We start from the raw sequence: 22078 nt of genomic DNA on the forward strand, positions 1-22078 counted from the left end.
TTACAGAGAATATTTATTTTATTATTGATGATACCTTTCATTGTGCTGATATAAAACAATTTTTTACCAAAGGTTGCTTTCATCAGAGTTTTTTGAGGTTGAAACTAACATCATATTCAGGCTAAAGTTAACTCTATTTGTCAATAATAAAAATCAGATTTTTCGAAAAGTTTTGCTACTTGTACAAGCGAAATCAAAATCTGATAGAGAATTGGTGTGCTCTTTCATGAATCCTTTTTGATGATCATTTACAACCGGTTTTATTTATAAGAAAGAGAAAAACAAATAAAAAACTAAAACTATCCTACAAAAATAGAAGAATGATCTTCTATGGAAAATACATTTTAAGAATCTGTCCATTCATAGGCAAAGAATCTCTTCTACCTGCCAAATCCTGCAACACAAACGTCGATGGGCCTATGACTTCTACAATCTGAAAAGGACCAAGCCACAGCTTCTGAAATTTCGTATGTTTGCCCTTTTCTTCATGAGCCTTATCCCATTTCAAAACTAAATCTCCCATCTGAAAGTTTTTTCTGGTCATTATGCTTGAGTCAAAAGAGGATTTTATTAGCGCTTGGTGGTGAGCATGGGTTTTCTTAGCTTGTTCTCGTTGTTCTTCTAGTTTGATTATTTCCATTTGTCTTAGTTGTAAGGAGGAAGTAGATACTTCATCGATGTATTGTACTAAAGACAAAGAGGGAATGACTAAGTGAGTTGGAAGAACCACTTATTTCCCATAAACTAAATTAAAGGGAGAAGTGCCGATTGAAGCTTTCTTCATAATTCTATGTGCCCATAAAGCATTTACCAGTGCTTTGTGCCAATTCTTTTGGTTTTTGTCGACTGTTCTTTTAATAATCCTGATTAGGTTCTTGTTTGTTGATTCAGCCAATCCATTACCTTGTGGATAGTAGTTGGCAGAATACTTCAGTTTGAACCCTCTTTTAAGTGCAAACTCAGTCATTGTATTTCCAGAAAAGTATGAGGCATTATCAAACATTAAGGCCGTTGGCAATCCAAACCTAGTGATGATAAATTGATCTATGAATTCAATAATGTTTTCAGAATTAGCTGTCTTGAGAGGAACTGCTTCTACCCATTTAGTAAAATAATCTGTTGCCGTGAGGATATACCTATGCTGCTTAGAAGAGTGAGGAACGATCTCTCCTATTATGTCCAAGCCCCATTGGCTGAATGGTTGCTCGATGTTAACCGGCTGTAGTGGCATGGACGATTTCTTTTGTTTCCCTGCAGCAGTCTGGCAGACTTGGCATTTCCTTACGTAATTGTATGAGTCTTTGAACAGCGTGGGCCAATAATATCCTACACGTAAGATTTTATGTGCAGTAGCTTCTCCAGCATAGTGTCCACCTGCTGGTCCATCGTGGAGTTCCTGTAAAACCTTTTCGGCTTCAGTTTTCTCAAGACACCTAAGAAGCACAGAATCGTAATTCCTTTTAAACAGAACATCATTTATGAGCTGGTATTGTTTAGCTTTCAATCTCAGAGCTCTTTTCTTGGTGTGATCCAGGTGTGATGGAGCATACCTGTTCTTAAGATAATAAACAGTGTCAGCATATAATGATTCTGCGTCATTTAGGCTTACCTCATACATATGTACCTCTTCAGATGAGTTCTTAGGAATTTGCGATGCTCCAGCTAACATCTTGCAGAAGCCTTGACCTCTTACGATGTTTGCTGGCTTGATCTCAATATCGTATTCTTGTAAGGAGGTAATCCAATTTGCTCTCTTTTCGCCCACATCATTCTGTATCATAAGGTTTCTTACCGCTGGAAACGGTACTACGACTTTGGTATGGGCTTTAAGTAAGAAAGGTCTGAAATATTTGATTGCTTTGAAAACAGTATATGCCTGTTTCTCCACGTCTGAATAATTGAGTTCAACACCTTGTAAGTTCGAGCTAAAAAATGCGATTGGAGCTTCCGCCTTCTCTTGATTTGCTTGAGTTAAAATCGCAGCATAAGATTTCTCTGAGGCAAATGTGTATAAGATAAAAGATTCTGAAAAATTTGGGGTCGCTAAAGATGGAGCGTTGATGATAGCTTGTTTGATCAAGTTGAATGCTTCATGCTCATCTTGACCCCATTTAAAATTTGAATTCTTTTTTATCATATTTTGTAAAGGAGAAATAATACGTGAAAAATTCGGGACAAACCTTTTTACAAAATTGATTTGAACAAGGAAAGATTGCATGGCCTTTTTGTTATGGGGCATGGATATTTCGGAAATTTCTTTGATTCTGTCAGGTTCAATGTGAATACCAGATTTTGACACTATGAATCCTAGCAATTTCCCTTCACTTAATGCGAAAAAAGATTTCTTTGGGTTAAGTGAAATCCCATACCTTAAACATCTTTGAAAGATTTGTTTCAAGTCTTTGAGATGGTCGCTTCGCTTCTTGGAGTACACTGTTATATCATCCAGGTAAATCACTACAGATTTATTGACTAAACCTTTAAACGCGATGTCCATGGCTCTCTGAAAGGTAGCGCCGGCATTGATCAGACCAAATGGCATCTTTCGATATGCGTATGTGCCCCATTTAGTTCGGAATGTGGTTTTTAACTGATCATCGGGATGTAGCAACACTTGATTGTATCCTGAAAATCCATCCAAAAAAGACATTAATTCTGAGCCTGCTACTGCCTGTAATATTTGCTCTATAGGTGGGAGGGGAAAATTGTCTTTTTGACAGGCTTTGTTGAGATTCTGGAAATCGATACAAATCCTAATATCTCCGTTTTTCTTTCTGACGGGCACCATATTGGATACCCATTTGGAATGTCTGACGGGGAAAATTATTCTGGCTCTCAACAACTTATTTAGCTCAGTCTTTATCTGATTTTCTAAGTTGGGGTGGATTTTTCTGAGTTTCTGCTGGACAGGTTTTTCATTGTCAATAATAGGGATAGTGTGTTGAATGATAGAAGTGTCGTATGTCTTCAGCTCATCGTAATTCCAGGCAAAAACGTTTTTGTATTGTCTCAGAAGACGGATATATGCTGATTTTTCTTCAGGGGCTAGGCCGTGGCCTAGATTAACGTTTTGTGGCTTCTCATTGGTTCCTAGGTTCACTAATTGATAGTTCAGAGTCGAACTGTAAGGTTTAGAATTGGTAGACTTTTTAAACCGACTTTTCAAATCGTATAAGTCTTCTAACTTAACCACCGATTTAGGTATAGCATTATCAGTGCTATTTTGCTGTATTTGGTGATCATGATGGTCTTCGTCAATTATTTGGTTTGAGTAGGATCCTTCAGAAGTGAGGAAATTTACAATGTCAGGATCGTCGTTGAATACTCTCCAGTTGGTGATGTTGTCAGGGATGGATGGTCTAAAGATTAATTCTATTGAGAATCTATCTGGACTAAAATCTTCGGAGGGAATAAGTCTAGAGGCTACGTTAGCTAACAGGTCTGCGCTCGCATTTTGGATTCTTGGGATTGATGAAATATTGAATGCTATGAAATGTGCAGTCAGATCTTGTACTAAAGATTGATAGTGCTTCAAATGACCTGATAGGCAATGTATGGTGTTACGTACCTGTTTGACGACAATCTCAGAATCTCCAAAAACTTGAAGATACTTAACGTTCAACCCGATTGCTTTGTATAGGCCTTGCACCAAGGCCTCGTATTCCGCTGTATTGTTTGTGCAATCGAACTCAAGTCTGCACGTAAGCATGGTCTTATTTCCGTCTGGGCTAATCAGAACGCATCCTGCTCCTGCTCCCTCGTTAGATTTAGAGCCATCAAAATATAATTTCCAAAACAAAGATGTATTTACAGGGTTATCTAAAAAATTAACACATTTTGAATTATCAGTTTGGGAAAAAATTTCAACTTGGGACAAAACTGAATTTTCTAAGTAAGGTGAAATATGAGCATTGAAATTGCCGAGGAAAGAATATACCAAGTAATTGCCTATGATACTACTGTTGTATGCTATTGCTTCATTCTCTCCCTCCAATTCCGTCACTATGTACTTTTGGTGCAACTGTCGTTCAAACTTTATTTGATTCGGTTTACCATTGTAGGGTAACCACATGTGCGACCAGTCGGTTGAGAAATATCCGTGGAGTTTTTCGGACCAATCCCTGCTAAGAATCAAACCATAGAATTCAGGGATATCAGCTACTAGAATGTCGATAACCTAGCATACCTTCGGGTTAGACGACAATCTTATAGTCACTTGATTAAGTTCACCAATCACTTCGACTTGAGATCGATCAAGTTGAACTATGCGCACTGCGGATTTTTGTGGTTGAACATTCAATTTGGCACATATTGATCTGGGTAAAATATTCGTTGAAGCACCAGAATCAACCAAGCAATTGTGCACGTTTTTATTGAAAATTTCATAAGTGAGAAGAAAAGGAGGAGTATGAGATCTTGATCTTCCTCCAATCAAGGCGATGTCATTTGGATCAATCTTATTGATCGTGTTGGTTGGAGGTCTTCCCATGTTGTGGGAAGCTACAGCTGTAGGTAAAGATGTAGTAGGCACGACATGTAATTCTTTCATCATTATTTTCTGTTGATGTTTCAATTTGTTCAACTCGTAAAGAGTGATATTAGCCCTAGTCTTTTTCATGTCATCGATAATGTTATACTCCATTTCATCTGACACTATCGGTGTTCTTGATGGAGGTGCTTGATCTGATTGGACTGGGCTAAATTGGGTCGCTCTAGCGGTTGTTTTCTTTGTTGCGACCTTATCTTTTGTTGCAGGGCTTGCACCCTTCTGTTTAGGGGTAGTTTGGGGAGGATCAAGTTGATTTTTTCTTCGTGTACTAACCGGAAATGCTTCTTGATCTTCTTCTTGTGGGAGGATGAAATCCCACATTCCTTGTAGTTCCACAACTTCTTCATCATCAGTCTGCCCTTTAGTGGTATTCTCTTCTTCTTCTTCTTCTTCTTCAGATTCGACGTTTGAGACAGCATTGGGTGGTTTCACATCCATGGGAGGATTTCTTTTAAAAGCTCTGTAGGGCTTTCTTGAAGAAGTTTCTGCTACTTGTTTTCTTATGTCAATCATCTCATTGGACATGGCCTTTAACACTTTTTGTAATCCTTCCAAATCGAAAGGATCTTTCGTTTGTTTCTTCTTGGTGTCTTCTTTGAAAGATATTTTCTTAGATTTGCGTTCCTCTATTGCAGATCTCTTTTCTAGGGCTACTACGTGCTTTTCTACTGCTAACGCCTCTGTCAAGTTTTCAACTAAGGTCGTCTTATTTGCCCTATCTATGAAGATAGCCAAGTTTGATGGTAAGGTCGTGATATACCATTCACATCTTACTTCCTCGCTGGGTTGAGAAGCAGCGGGAATTTTGTTGAGGATCTTATTGAACCGTAAATTGAAATCTTTAATGGGTTCTCTAGCCTCAGCTTTAAGATTGGATAGGTCATTGATCAATGTTGCTGTTGATCTGTCATCACCGAACTTGGTAAGGAATTGACTTTGAAAAATGTCCCAACTTGTGATAGACCCGGAAGGTAACGAAAAGTACCATGACCCGGCTGTTCCTTGCATTGTATAGGGAAAAAGCCGGACGACAACATCTTCGTTGGTAACTCCATTGAGATTAACAGAAAGCATGAAATTATTGATATGCTCTTCAGCTAGCATGCCTGTTTCTGGATTGAATTTCGGTAGCCATTTCTCAAGATGGGCCGGTATTGGGCTCAGGGGTGGAGGCATTAAAACCGCCCCAGGATTGTTCCATGGAGACTGGGCCATCATTGAGTTGCTAGTGAATGAAAGTGTAGAGGATGATCCCTGATGCTGAGAAGATGAAGATATTATGATCTTTGATGATTGAAGAGGAGGGACTATGGAAGATGGATGAGTGATTTGGAATGATGATGTGGGTGGCTGACTTCGCGGTGAGGGAGTTGAAATGGACGAAGTAGATGAAAGAGTCTCAGTGTCAGACTCTTGTGGTGTTTTCCTTGCTCTTTTCCTGGTGGGGAGAGGAAGTTCAGTTGGCTGGATGCCAAACTTTTCACTTTTCAATCTGGTCAGGGGATGAGCAGGATTGTACTGCGAAGTCACGCTGCTTTAAGATTTATCAGACCTCTGATTAAAAATAGAGAATCCCTGGAGTTTACGAATCAGAGTTTGAATTTCAAGGGGTTCAATGATAAGTTGGTCTGAAATATTAGGGTATGTAGCAGCGGTGGATACTCGAGCGACTTCAAACTCCGAGTTTAATCGTACTGGAGAAGTCGGGGGAGTTGATGAGGGTGATTTACTCTCAGAATGGTATTTAGATTTTGATTTAGGTGCCATTCATAGTTTGTGCCCTCCTTCTAGCGCCAAATATGTTGAGGGCCCGGAAATCGGGTCAACAACAAGGGGGATACCCACCCGGTCCAGAACTTGGTTGGCAGCTCCTTATCTGTTTGGTATAGCGGGTCCGACTGGGGATAATGGGACCAGTTTGCCAATCTAGGGGGTGTGTGTGTGTAGAGTTGGATGATGCTGATCTAGAAGTATTTTAAGCTAATTTGATTCGAACTTTTAAACTGACTCTATGCTATTGTAATCTAACAAAAACAACACATCTAATCTACGCTAACCCGGGGTAGATTTCCTCTATTATGCGATCTAAAAAGATTTCAAACAATAACTAGTAATAAAGATCATTCAGCTATCATAAGAATAGAAATCAATTAAGATAAACCATTCTGCATAAAAAGTTAGGCAAAACAGTTGTGAATAGCATATCGCATAATAAGTTATTCATATGTCAAGCACAAATAAATGACTCCACCGTACAGAAGTGCCAAATGGTAACCCACACATTCATACATTAACATATAAACAACTCAGCTGCATATCACTCTAAGAATATAAGCAGAAATTGGTCAAGAGATAAAAGTACCATTTATGACTGATTTCACTCACAAACTTCAAGCAATAACGATTTATCTCTACTTGTTCTAATATCTACTAAGAGTACAGAAGTGCAACATCAGTAGCAGACATTAAAATGCAAACATAAATAAATCTCGATCCATCCATTCATCAAAAACCCCCTCCGAGGGTGCAAAAGTGCATGTTCTGAGGACAAGTTTTTTGACAAATTTTCGGACCCTTCTCCAAATGCCATGAGAAGGGTTAAATACTACTAACTAATTAATCTTAATTACACAAATTTAGGAAACGGCTTCAAATGATCGCCCTTTTACTAAAACAAATTTATTTCTAAAAATTGAATCTAATTTCTAACCGTTTCTGTATCTTCTCATTCGTGCTGTAAGCAATGCAACGTTCGCCTGGAAAGAGTGTGCTAGTTGTCTTTTCCTTTCGTTCGAGCGATAAAAGTAGAAATAACAAGAGCTGGCACCTCTTTCTGACAAACTAGAAGATATTTTCGAAAATCTTCCTCTGGCTTGGTGTATTCGCTGTGTGTATACTTAGTATAACCCAGATTTCTTTCAAACTAATTGTGTTGTTGCTATTTTGGTTTCCGGCCGTGCGAATGACTCAATGAGTTAGGGATTTCGTTGCCTGAACAATCTTCTGTATTGAAAATTGCTTCCGTTCTTTGTTCCAAGCTTTTCTGGAGCATCCTCCCTCTTTATCGTTTTTCTTTTTGCTTTACCCAGTCTGAGCTTCAGGATCTTTTGTAAACATGCTGCTTTTGTGCGCCTTTGACTCTGAGTCTTGGATAATCTATTTCTATCAGTATCTGTTGAGTGATACTCTAGAATCCGCGGTCCTGCTTCATGCGGCCACCATTTGCGAAGGCATCTCCTCTCTGTTCTCCTAGTATTGGCGCTTTCCCCTTTTCCTTAGATGTTTCCTGCATATTGATTTATATTAGTTGCTGCCTTACAGTTTACGCAAAGGAAAAGAGAAATGACGAAAAGATTGACATGAAAGCTTTAAGTTCTAATGAATGCATAATCATGACACTCATAATGACTTGACTCTTCGAAAAACGCGACACAATCATTCTTGGATACTCAGGCGTATAATCATTAATTTCCCTTAAGGTGCGCGCTCAATTTTGGGTTTACAGACTATGTCGAGGAAATCTTGCGATGAGTGGTTTTTGCGATTCGCATCGCAGTATTGAGGATTGCGATGTCAAGAAGTGTCATCGCAGGAATTGATAGTCTCATTCATCGCAGATCGCAAATCGCAGGATCACAGATCGTAGATTGCAAGATCGCGTTTTATCATTCAATCACTGTGTGTTGCTTATGCGATGTTGCGATATGCGACGTCGCAGATTGGCCGTCGGCGATTCCTTAAGTTTCTCATTTAAGAGCGCTTTCAGTATATGTGATGCGATGAATTTCGCGTCGCTTCTTTGCAGCTTATTTACGCGCATAGGAAATGCTTCACTCTCTCTTTGCAATGCGATCTAGCTTTAGGGAGTTAAAATACAAAAATTTTGACAAAAATATTTTTTGGATTTTTTGTTAAGGGTCCCCCTTTGCTTGGTGTTATTGCTAATATCAAACAAAGAGGGGGGTTGTTGGTGACCACAACAGTAACATACCCATAAAATGTTTTAACCATAAGAAAAATAGGATATTTTACTAAATATGGATTTGAAATATTTTATTCACGATCTAGATTGTGAATATTAAAATATTTTTTTCTCTTTAAAAAAACATTAAATATATGTTTGTGTACACATATGTAAATATGTAAGTATCATATGATGTATATTGTATGCTCCAAGTCGAATAACTAGCACAACATAATATTTCACAAATTTATATTAACATATATATTCTGATAATATATTAGGTGTCACCTCTTAGCAGGAATCATATGCAATTAACCATGAATCCTAGTGAGACTATATAATTTTATAAAAGCTTTTCTTTTAAGCTCTTTCAATTATCATAATGGTATTAGGCCATAAGATCAAATCAAATAATGAGAGTAATTAGGAGGATTTAATCTGTGAAAATGATAAACTAAGAATTAAGAGGAATCTACAATAATCATAAAACGAATTATATGTATATCCACAATGAAAAAAAATATATGTCCATATGTAGGCACCTAAAGTGCCAACTCCATGTTCAACATGGATGGACTTATAAATCTCCTTTTCATCTTGAGAGATGCAATCAAAATGTTTTTATTTTAAGAAACATTTTTCTTTCAATATATATATATACAAAGAGAGAGATAATATTTAAGTGGATTGCTTATATTATACATCAAGAAGTGTAGAGATTGAAGTATTATTTATGTATGACATTAAATTTTTTAGTTTTTTTAAATTAATATATGTTGTAAATACTGTACATCAACTTACACATCTCTTCCATATTATGTTGTCACACCTCCACTTGCCTTGATATAAGAATTTTTCTCATTCAATTTCTTTTACTTTATATAAAACTCAAATATAAATATTTTACTCAACATTGAAATATTTTATCTATAATTCACACTAAAACAAATTATTGTTAATTTTCTTTTATGTTAAACATTACCTAAAAAGAGTTGGACTTAATCCTGGAGAGAGATGATTTTTTGACAGTTGGGAAAGGATCCATTTTTATTAGAGCTTACCCTAAAGCCATATGGGCACCTTGAGGTATTGGTTGAACCTGTGGTTGAACGTAAAGGGATTGTGTCGGATAATCTCCTAGCCTATGACACATAAGTGGATCAAAACCCACACCCAATTCCTTCAATTTAAGATGCCCTAAGAGGAAAAATAGGGCGTATCTCAATTCATGATCGTTGTGATATGAAATTTTGTATGGTATGTAGTTCAAGGTTCAAATCCCCTTAACTAGCCTTCTGGGCCACGTGTTGCAGTACACATGCCTACACCTAGAGACTTAAGTTGATCAAAGTACACCCTGATGTCCTTCAATTTAAGATTCCCTCAGGGGGTGGATAATAAGATACCCCCTGGAGGCAACACCTTTCATGATGGTCATGATATGAAGTATTCGTGAAGTTTGTAGTTCAAGGTTCAGACTCCCCTCACAAATCTTGTGGGCTTTACATTGGGGTGTACATGGGTTCACCTAGAAGTTTAGTGATAATTTTGAAGATCAACCTTGTGTCGCACGAGTAAGAGTTTAATCAAGTTTCTGATTCCTATAGACACAAAAAAATGCTAAACAAAAAGTCCACCCTTTTTTTTTGTTTGTCAAGTTTTTTGTGATCATCTAGGCTTGACCTGTGGCTTGAGGAGATGCGACCCAGGGGAATCTAAGCCATCAAAGTCACCCGAAGATCACCCCAGGCATGGGCCACACTAGCCCTTAGCCGACTAGATTTTTTAGCATGTCTCCACCCCCTAGGACAAGGCACAACAATCCCCCATGAGGTTTGATCTTGGGTCGCCTTGTTCACGATGCAAATCTTGAACCGGTTGTGCTAGTGGGACTTGACAACAATAGATCCATATTACCCACTGAAGGAATTACATTGGGATCTAAATAGAGCTAATAGGTGAATTTTTTATTTATTTATTTTTATTTTTTTATCTTATTCGAATGTAAAAAACGCTTGTATGTATAATGTTTTATTTTAATAGATTACTAGTAAGAGAATTTTTAATTTAAATTTATTTTTGTACTTGTGCATATAAGGTCTATAATTTTTTTTTTGAAAGTTTGATATTGAAATATTTTATTTCTGGTAGACACTAAAATAACTTATTTTCATTAATATATATTTTTTTAATACTATAAGTGAAATGAATGTTCAATATGAGAAGAATTACACATCTTTTTTATGCTAAGTTATACAATTTTCTCTGTATAAAAAATGAAATTGCAAAAAGATAAGATAAATTATATAAATAGAAAAAAACATGAAAGAAGAATAAAATGCTAAAATGTTAAAACATATTTCAATAAGGTATTTGTTATTTATTTGATATTAAATATTTTACAATCAATGTAGAAATAATCGTTATCTACTTGATATTAAAAAAATTAAAATTAATGCAGTTGAAAATTATTAGAGTAGATTCTTTTTAATACCAAATCTATCAAAGATCAAATATTTTGATGTGCACATTTATTTTGTGGTGCAAAAAAAAAATTACACAAGAGATTTAATTCTTTTGAGCTGTTGATGGATTTGGGGTTGTTCTTCTTTATATTTATGTGTGTTTGTAGGTTCCATGAAGAAAATCCTTAGTGTGCATGGAAGCAATTACAAATCTTTTTCATTTTCATCAATGCCTCAAAAATGATTCTAGCTATAAGATTTTGTTTTACTCTTAAATATTCTATATAAGATATACATTGCTAACTCCCCGGTCAGGGTGTGATACAGTGCAAAATCCTTCTTGATATTTGATATACCATTGATACGACCGTTTGTGTGAATGGGCTAGTGGGATGGCAGACAATGATGGAATGTTAAATGTTAAAACAACGAGCTGGAAAGCTCATAAATTACAAGTGGAACATGCAACTCTCCTCCTTCCCAAATTTTTCTTATCTTGGTGTTGGGTTCTAAGGAAAGTGGTGGACGTTCAACTCTCTAATTCATGCTAGTTCAATTGGGTTGGTGAAGCTGCATTGAGACTAGGTCCAAGCCCTCCTAGTTGGGTATGTTTTCTTCTCTCTTCCCTTTCCTTCGGGATTGTGGCATGTTTTAAATACTCTGTATTACAATGTCAATCACAAGATGTGTAATTGGAATGTTGGAGGTAATGGAAATGGGTGTCTAGAAAGATGGAAATTTTTTGTAGTGTTATTCTCTGTTGTGTGTGACGTGTCTATGTCGGTGTCAATTTTCTTTGGTATTTTATTATCTAGAATTGGCATGTATTTTCCATTATGGGTTAATTATTGCATATGGAAGGACTGTATAGATGACAGTAAAAGATATTCCCATGTTTTATTCATCCTGAGCATAGAAATGAAATTACATATTTTGTATTTGATTTACCATGTATATGAGGTGGCTCGTAAAGGATTTTGGCTCGGGGAGTCGGTCTATGATATACATTATCGAAATTTTCTTCAACCGCTTCATATCTCTTTGTATTTTGGCATTCTTGTGCATGGAGTGCTGGACATTGGTATAGAATGGTGGTGGAGGCCACCCTAGTCGATTTTCTTCCTTTCTGTCAGCCTTTTGCCTAACTCAATTTGTTTCCTCATACTCTTTAATGTCTCTACATCATGTCCTTATAAACTGTGTTTACTTTGTGTGCACGTCTTCAAAGACTAGTATTGCTTCTCAGCCTACCCTATTTGTTTGCATGTTTTAGTCTGTGTAATTTGAAGGTAAACAAGATGGCCCACTCTTCCCCTAGTACTAGCTCAACTTGTAACGAAGGATGGGGTAAAGGCTGGAAGACTGGTAATCGTAGTAATAGGGGTTCCCCATTAGTTCAGACACCAAAGTAATGTGGGCGTGGGTCAGATGCTCAGATTATACAAGAACTTCAAGATTATAATATTGGAACTCTAGCTCAGGTGAAATAATTGATATTATCATGGGAAGATGATCTTAATAAGCGAACATAAGATGCATTACATGTGGAGGATTGGCGAGTTCTTTCTCTAGATCCTAGTCATATTCATGGGCACACCACACAGTACGAAAAAACAATGCACCTCTATTTCCTTATGAAGAGTCTCATGGCTAAAGCCATCATTTCATCATTGGTTGACTCTGGAAACCAACCCAGGCCTCCAAGAAATCCAGTAGGAATTGCAACTTATTCAATTCCAAATAGAACAACAAAATGTTCGCCTTGGTTGTATCGAAAAGCACATTTCATGCCTCCCTCATTCAGAATTACCTGGATCGAGTGCTAAGGCACTTGCCCCTGTGGAGTTCTCTAATGATGACGAGTTTTTATTTCTGTTATGGCTATTTTTTTGTTGAAATTTTTTATTTATATGTTAGATAGTATCATATATTACAACTATCGAGATGAACATTAGTTTTTAGACATTCAAGCCTTTAAGGCCTTGTTTGATAAATTGAAGTTGTTGTGATTTTGGATGGATTATAATGAATCTCACTGGCCAACAGACCTGGTTTCCTAATCGGCACATTGATACCATTAAACATCTTTTATGGATGCAACGCCCTTTTGAAAATGAATTAATGAAGAGGACCTCCCAATCGTACAAAAAAAAAAGATATACATCGCTAACAATATAATATTTTAGTCAATATAAACATTGAAATATTATATTCATGGTTTACTTTTGTGTGTGTGTGTGTGTGTGTGTGTGTGTGTATATATATTATTGAAGGAATTACACATCTTCCTCATACCCTACTTTAAATTGCACCTACCAATGGAGAAAGATGACTTTATTATTAATATAATAAAAATAATATTGAAATTTTCTAGTATAGATATTCAAATATGTTATTTAATATTTATATTTATTTCTTTTTAATAATAAAACACTTATATATCTTCATTAAAATACGATATATTGCCTTCCATAGTTTCCATTTACCAATTTCTTAGATAAGTTTTAGTTACTCAAATTAATTTCTTAAATTTAAGTTTGTCTGCCATCCATTCCCTTTTAACATAAAAATAAATGTTAAAAGTAATGTTTTAAATAGAAACATAATATTGGTTATAAGAAAAAAAAAATGAATATGTTGTACAGTAATTAGAAGTAAAAAAAAAATGTGTGACTAAGATGTTTAAATATTATAATTTGGTTATTGATAAATTATTTTAATACTAATTAATATAAACATATACTTAAAAATATGTTAATAATAAAAACCCATTTTATTTTGGGTCATAAATATTTGAATATACATGTTATGTAAAATATTTTAATATCAACTACCTATATATTATATATTTTTTTAAAAATTATGTTCATGACAAATTTAAGTTTTTATGGTTAAAACACTTATTTAGTCCTATATATACTCTATTTAACATTTAAAAATACCATTTAAACAATAAAAAATAACACATTATATTTTACATTATAAAAAATTTACACATCAAAAAAATTATTTGGTATGAATTTATATGAAATTCATATTTAAAATAAATATGTATTAATTATATATATATAGATATATATATAATCTAGCATTCCCATAAAACAACTCCCATAACAGACAAATAAACAACAATTATATAATAGAAAACTTCCAACTTTAGACTTTCTGTCACATAGTTTTTAGAAAGCCTTTTGATCTTCGAAATTTCAATGTGAAATAAACACACCACTGGTATAAGTTGACATATTGTGATTAAGACTTTTATGTTTTCGGCATGCGGGGTATCCTATGTGTCACGCCCCTACACCTGCGGTAGTCTTCCAACCGCTTGTAGCAATGTGCGGCACCACCGAACACGTTCATTTCACCAATACTAACATTCGTGGACTACGCCTACTTTCATATTAACATACTTAGCTCATGTTTCACAACTAAGTAAAAGCAATTATCCTTTATACTTAATGAAGCCCATACTCATTCATTATCATCATGCAATTAAACCGAGAACAACAATTGCAACAAGTATAAAGGGGAGGGGCAACTCCCCGTAATGTGAGTCTGCCCAACAATATATTATATCAGTTCAATAATACAATCATCAAGTATACTTGGCAAAACTCCAAGTCTATACTTAGAATATTTTACAATCAAGGCATAGAACAACCTTTTACAATCATGTGCACCCTTACACAAAGAGAAGTGCTCACCCGAGCCACTTATACCTCTCCACCAAGTCCTGCACAAATCTACGTCCAACCTGAACCCCGACACGCTTGCCTTCACCTCACCCGGCACAATAATTCACCAAAACTGTACTTGAATAACCTACGCATGAGATATGCGTAGTCTTTTACCCCTTGCGCAGTTTTCCTCTTCTCCTTTATGCGTAGGAGTGAATGAGAGTTCGTTGTGTTAATGAGCCTCATGCTCCAGATGTTTATATGCATCCTACGTATGTTTTGGAGGGGGTGTGCCACCCCATGGCCGACCCCACAATCATGCACATACGCCCACATAAACAAGTCGGCTTTACTTCATTCAACATCGCATATATGTAATCGCTCAACACTTAGTCGAATTAAGTGTCCTTCTTAACGTCGCACTTAACGTCGCATATTGTCGTAAGTATTGTCACATTTCCTCCATGCTCCGTCGCACCCATCGCACATCGTGGTTGAACGCACCCGTGCGCTTGCCCGCGCTCTTGCCCGCGCCCGTGCATGATCGCCCGCTGTCGTCCTGCTGCACGAAGGCCTTACATCCTCCTCCACCTGAAATCGTTGTCGTCCTCGACAACATACCATCCCGGTAGCCATCCACCAAAATCATCACCCAACTGTGATGTGAACTCCTCTTCGCAAGGCAAACATCCTTGCAATATATGTAGAGACTCTTCTCTACTATGTTCCGGCTCAATGACCAGTTGCCACCAAGCTCACCATACCAAGGCATGCACCTCCACGGTATGCTCTCCATCAGATATCTTCTTGATCCATGATTGCTGACCTCTTGTCTTCATCATGTGTCCCTCCTCCATGTAGTCTCCCTGTCAGATGCCAACACATATGTGTCACCATGTCTCGACTAATGCCAACATATCTCTGCACATTGGTACCCCTCATGACTCGAACTAGTTGGGTGATCAGTCCAACCATACGCCCAAACCATAAGAATGCACATCCTTATGCCATCACAAGTCTTCCCCTGACTTCTGCTACATCTCAGACTCATCAAGAATCTATCAATCATCCCATGCTCAGGTCCATGGAAACTCCATCCCATCTGCAACATGCTCCATATAACCAACCTGATGTCCATGACTCTAGTTGTCCATGATGTCCAACCCATGTAGACTCCATCTCAACCTCTGGCCATCTTCACCCAAGTCTGCATCTGTCATAAAGAAGCCTCCTCTAAGGCCCCTTGCAAAGTTGATGTGGTTCCTCCCTACCAAGGCCTCCACACCAACCTTCCTCCAACGTCATCTATAGAGAAAGGAAGGCCAGGAAGTTTCCTCCCTGACTTTCATCCACCCATGTGTCAGATTGATGTTGTGTCCTCAAGTATCTATGCACAGCTTCAATCTCCTCACATGTACATCCAAGCTCACCTAGCTTGTTCTTTGTCAACTGAAAGTCATATATGCCCATAGCATATCTACAAAAGTCCACTATCCCAGCAGGATCTCTACCTCCATAATCCTCATCAACCACTGCCTCTGAAGTAGCACTCGGGCTCCCTTCACTTGTAGCTCCATTGTGAAGATCATCAGTAGAAGATGCTCCCAACAAGTGTCTCCATGTTCGTGAGGTTTTCTTCTTACTTCCTTCATTCTTCTTCCTAGCTCTTGCAACGAAGTCCACTAGCTTCCTTTCCTTCGTTGTTTGAGTCACACTCCCAAGTCCTCTTTGCTCCACATCCTCATGCTTCACATTCGGATCTTTGGGATACAAAGTCATAGAAGCCATCCTTGGTCTATACCCCAAGAAACTTCTTCTATTCATCGGTACCATCATGGTCTTCCCTTTAGCTGTGATCAAGAGAATGTCCCGGTCCACCATTGGTATGGCTTGTGCAAGCTCCATAAAGTCCAGCCCCAATACCATAGAATGATCATCCATGTCCACAACTCTCAAGTCCAACTTTCCAAACCACGATCCTACTTTCACCTGAGTGTCCTTCAACACACCATCAACAACTCTAATGGTAGAGTTGACTGCTTTGAAAGCACTCCATTCCCTCTCCATCTTTTCTTTCTTCCCAAAAGACTTTGCTGCCTTCCTGCTCACGAAGCTATGAGTAGCCCCTGTATCCACCAAAGCTGCAAATCTCTTGCCCTTCACGGTCACCTGCACAAAACTTAGCTTCAAGGAATCACCTCCCTCTGTTGGCTTTGTCTTGCGCCTCACATCAGCAACCTTCTTCAAGAATTCGGCCTCAGAAGTGTCAATTGGCTCATGCTCCACCTTGACATTCCTCCTAAGGTACTTCACCTCCTTGCTTGGCTCTTCTAAGCAACCCGATCCTGGTCCAGCTTGACTCCCTTCAAGCTTGCCCTTCATCGCATCTTGCTCAAGTGCACCAACCAAGTGTCCACTGACCAAGTTCATAGAACTAAACTTCCGAATGTCCTCTGGATGCTCTCGGTAGTGAGTTCCCAACCTGTCAATGTAGTCGAGCTCTTCCTGCTCAATCACAACAACCTTTTTGCCAAGAAGTTTCTTCTTTATCTCTTCCTCAATTTGCTTGATTTCGGCTTCCACCTTGGCACTTTCCTTCCTCAACCGGGCTGTTTCATCAAAGAGCTCTTGAAGATCAAGACCACTTCGTTGGATCTCCTCATCAAGTTCCTTGAGTTCAACATCTATCGTACTTCCACATTGGCTCTTGAGTTCTTCAAGTTCCCTCCTTAGTTCCGAACACCTCTCCCGAATCTTCATATTCTCAGCCTTCATCAAAACCCAGTCAGAACTCCATTGACTCATCTGTTCCAACACTTCATACCAGAGAGCTTCAATCGTACTGTGGCTAGATTCACCTTCCATAGGCTCATCTACCATTACTGCCTTTTCAGCCTTCTCCATGTTCACCAAGTCACCTGCAACCTGAACCAACCCTTGTTCCACTTGTGTGAAACGACTTCCTTCACCTGCAAGTACCTATCACGAGAAAACCTTGCTCAACAGCTCCAAACCGAAGTCTTGTTCTCACCTGTCAAGTGTACACTGGCTTCAATGCTTCAACACCTGAACCTGTTCACAAGCTTCAATCTTCACGAGCAAACCTTGCTCACCAGCTCTAGACCGAGCTCTGATACCAACTTCACTTCGGTGAAGTTGTGTAGCAGCGTCAATATCCGGATCAGCTGCTCTGATACCAACTGTCACGCCCCTACACCTGCGGTAGTCTTCCAACCGCTTGTAGCAAGGTGCGGCACCATCGAACGCATTCTTTTCACCAATACTAACATTCGTGGACTACGCCTACTTTCATATTAACATACTTATCTTGTGTTTCACAACTAAGTAAAAGCAATTATCCTTTATACTTGATGAAGCCCATACTCATTCATTATCATCATGCAATTAAACCGAGAACAACAATTGCAACAAGTATAAAGGGGAGGGGAAACTCCCCGTAATGTGAGTCTGCCCGACAATATATTATATCAGTTCAATAATACAATCATCAAGTATACTTGGCAAAACTCCAAGTCTATACTTAGAATATTTTACAATCAAGGCATAAAACAGCCTTTTACAATCATGTGCACCCTTACACAAAGAGAAGTGCTCACCTGAGCCACTTATACCTCTCCACCAAGTCCTGCACAAATCTGCGTCCAACCTGAACCCCGGCACGCTTGCCTTCACCTCACCCGGCACAAGAATTCACCAAAACTGTACTTGGATAACCTACGCATGAGATATGCGTAGTATTTTACCCCTTGCACAGTTTTCCTCTTCTCCTTTATGCGTAGGAGTGAATGAGAGTTTGTTGTGTTAATGAGCCTCATGCTCCACATGTTTATATGCATCCTACGTATGTTTTGGAGGGGGTGTGCCACCCCATGGCCGACCCCACAATCATGCACATACACCCACATAAACAAGTCGGCTTTACTTCATTCAACATCGCATATATGTAATCGCTCAACACTTAGTCGAATTAAGTGTCCTTCTTAACGTCGCACTTAACGTCGCATATTGTCGTAAGGATTGTCGCATTTCCTCCGCGCTCCGTAACTGCCTCATCCTCATTGTGGGTATCCGGGTCTTCCCCATTAAGTCAAGGTCTCCCCTCCGTAACTGCTCTACATATCCCCAGCCACATAGCATCCCTCAGGGCAGGGTCTTACCACTATCTCCCCCACCCTATCTCCCCTCCATAACTGCTCTACATATCCCCATCCACATAGCATCAATCAGGGTCTTACCACACCCTAGCTCCCACAACACCTCCCCATAAATGCTATAGAACTGTCAAAGCCACATGGCACGAATCAGGGATTGTTACATCAACAAAACCGCACCATTCTAGAGAGGGGAATAGAAGCACAGAGAGTGGATAGGATGGGTATGATTGGATAAGCTTAACCTGGACCTATGGCTATGGGTATGGTTGGATAAGCTTAACCTTTACCTATTCATGGGTATACCTCTATTCGTTCGGTAAAATATCTCTATCCAGCTTCCAGCTTCCAACTAATATATTCCAGCTACAGGCTTTGGCAACAGTCAATACCTCACTGTCGTTCGGCATGGGGGGGTAATGGTGAATCGGCCCATGGACTGTAGCTACTTGCTTTAGGTGAGACAGGGTAATCAATCAATCTTATCTTCCATGGTTGGTGATACTTGCTTGAGGTGAGGCAGGTTAATCGTACAAGGTCAAGTTGGTGATACTTGCTTGAGGTGATAAAGTCTTACTCGTATAGGTGTCAAGCTTCCCGCTAATGTATTCCCGCGAAGCTACTCCCTTCGGTCGTAATCCGACTGATATTTTCTCACAGTCGTTTGGTCACGAGTAATACCTCACTTCGTTCGGCTACATTATCTATGCGAGCATGATACCTCACTGTCGTTCGGCAACAACGAGTATTCCCTCCCTTTGGTTGGGAACACTCTCTCTTCCCAGCTGAGCTCAGCTAGCGAGGATGACCAGCCCAATCACTTACGGGAGATTTCCTGTAGTTAGGAGGTAGGGATTCCCACCTATCATAGTCATTTTCATCAGTCAAGAGGTAGGGTAGGTTTGCTTACTTGTAGGTGAGGCAGGGTAATCGTATGTGGTAGGGAGGATGCCCACCTTTTAGGAGGTTTACGAGCCCATGAGCAGCACGAGGTCCAGTTTCAAGCTTATAAGCCACTGAACTTTCACGAGGTCCGTGCAACAGATGGATACCATTTGCTTGGCGGGATGATAAGTACTCGCTTGTACAGATTGGATGGTTACTACTAGCTTGGTTCGGTGAGCAATCCAGTCGGTTTTCAGTTAGCCTTAACATGGCTCACGTGACCATGGTTCAAGTAAATTAGGTTCACGAGCTATTCATTTTTTGTTTCATGTTGCGTTAGTTTCTTTAGGCAACAGTGTGCGGCCACTTAGCATCAAACCATTACTTTATAGCCGCCCCAGTGAGAGCCAGGCCATGTGAAGCAGGCAGGCAACAGAGCCCCCATCCATGTTAATTAAGCTACATTCTCTGTGCTTTTTTAGGAGCATCTAGGTTTAGACAACTCCTCGTACAGCTATAAATCAGCCGGGAACTAATTCTTTTACAGGGAAATCTTATCCAGGTTTAGGATCTACTACGAATCTCTGCCTTAGGATACCAACTCTTCGTACAGGTTCAGGAGGTGATTGTAGCCTTAGTTTAGAATACATTACGGGGGGCTACTTCCCTGCTCGCTACTCATGGCCTGCCTCCATTGCTACTGCTTCTTTAGGCTTCCTTCATACTGCTCCTGATGGCCAGGTGGCCCCGTATTCAAGGTTGGTTAAGTAGTTGGTTAAGTAATTCCAGAAGCACCACCAGTATATGCACCGGTTCAATATTCAAGTGCCAGAGACGGGGGCTAAGACATAAGAATTTGACCGAGTTGACCCGGTTCCAGACCTTCCAGGATTAGAAGCCGTCGTAGAGCCAGATTCAGATGTTCGTGATAGAGATGATTAGTTTGATGAGAGATATTCTGACTTTCCAGATCCGGAGCCATAGTCACCAGCAGTAGCAGGAGTTTCTGTTGTTTATTACTTTGATTATTCTCTTTCTTTTGATCCTGCAGAAGTTTATCCAGTCGATTAAGCATTCGAAAAAGCAGCAGTAGAGCCAGTTGGTGGACCAGAAGCTGCGGATTCTCTTACTACAGAGCGAACGTACCTTCCATCTCTAGATCCATGACCAGTTCCATATCCAGCTATAAAGGCAGAGGCACTACCATCATAGGCAGGGGCAACGGAATATTGAGTAGTAGACCCGGCATCAAAGACAAAGGTAGGAGTAGGAGATACACGAGCAGTTCAAGATGTAGGAGCAGTTGTTCCAGTATATTCTGCAGCTGATGAACGAGATCGATATCCGTCCAGTAGCATCAGAGCAAGCATCATAAGCAGAAGTCAATCCATCAAGCATCCGAGTCAATTTAAGCTTGTATAGGTGGTGTTACAATATTAGCAAGTGATCCAAGAAGTCTAGTTCCGACCAAGAGCAAAGACAGATGCAGATCCAGAGGCAGTGGTTTCAGCACCCTCAGCATCCTTCCCACCATCCCTTCCATTTTGAACACCAGCAACATCCCTTCCTGTTCCGCTAGCATATCTAGCAACAGAGCCAGTAGCCGCGGTTCCAGTTCTAGAAGCAAGAGATCTAGCTTATCCACCACTACTACCAGTACTAGCAGCAGAGAGTAAGCAGAGGCTAGAGCAAGGACAACAGCGTCTTAGCTAGTTGTTTAAGCAATAGATCCAGTCGATGATGCAACGGTTTCTTTAGTTGGCACTAAGTAGAAGTGTCATATCCTTACCCAGTTGGAGTTCCAGTAGGATATATAGTTCCAGATCCACCAGCACTAGTGAAAGCACCAGTTGGAGCACCAGTTTCACCTATTGAAGCAGCACGAGTAGCCGCTTCTTTCCTATCCTAGCATCCCTACCACCTGTTCCGATATTTTGCACATATCTACCTGTTCCTACTTTTGGTACATCAGTAGTGTGTAGAGTTGACCGAGCACCAGCATCACCTGCACCACCGGGCTTTGCACCAGCACCTGGGTTTGGTATTTCATTTCTTCCACCAAGGTTTGCGAAACTTGGATCCTAGGCGAGCTTCTGATGAACTCAATCTCAATCAATGGCCAGCTGGACAGTGCCGCAGTCTTGAACGATTATGGAGAGCGATATATAAGTGGAATGTGACATAGTTGTTGGACGAGAAATCGATGGCGGCCCCCCTCTCAAATAAGTAACTAAAGGCAGTCGAGTGTGCTAACGCACCCTCACCATATGAATAGTGAGTGACCCCTATAAAGGAGTAGGGGCCCTTCCCGGTCACGATCTAGGTAGGAGCAATGGTCCCAGTTATTCGATGATGGATCACCC

The sequence above is a fragment of the Pinus tabuliformis genome, chromosome J (genome assembly GCF_031772625.1).
Source record: "Pinus tabuliformis cultivar Carrire ecotype Pingquan chromosome J, CPIR1, whole genome shotgun sequence".
NCBI lineage: Eukaryota > Viridiplantae > Streptophyta > Pinopsida > Pinales > Pinaceae > Pinus > Pinus tabuliformis.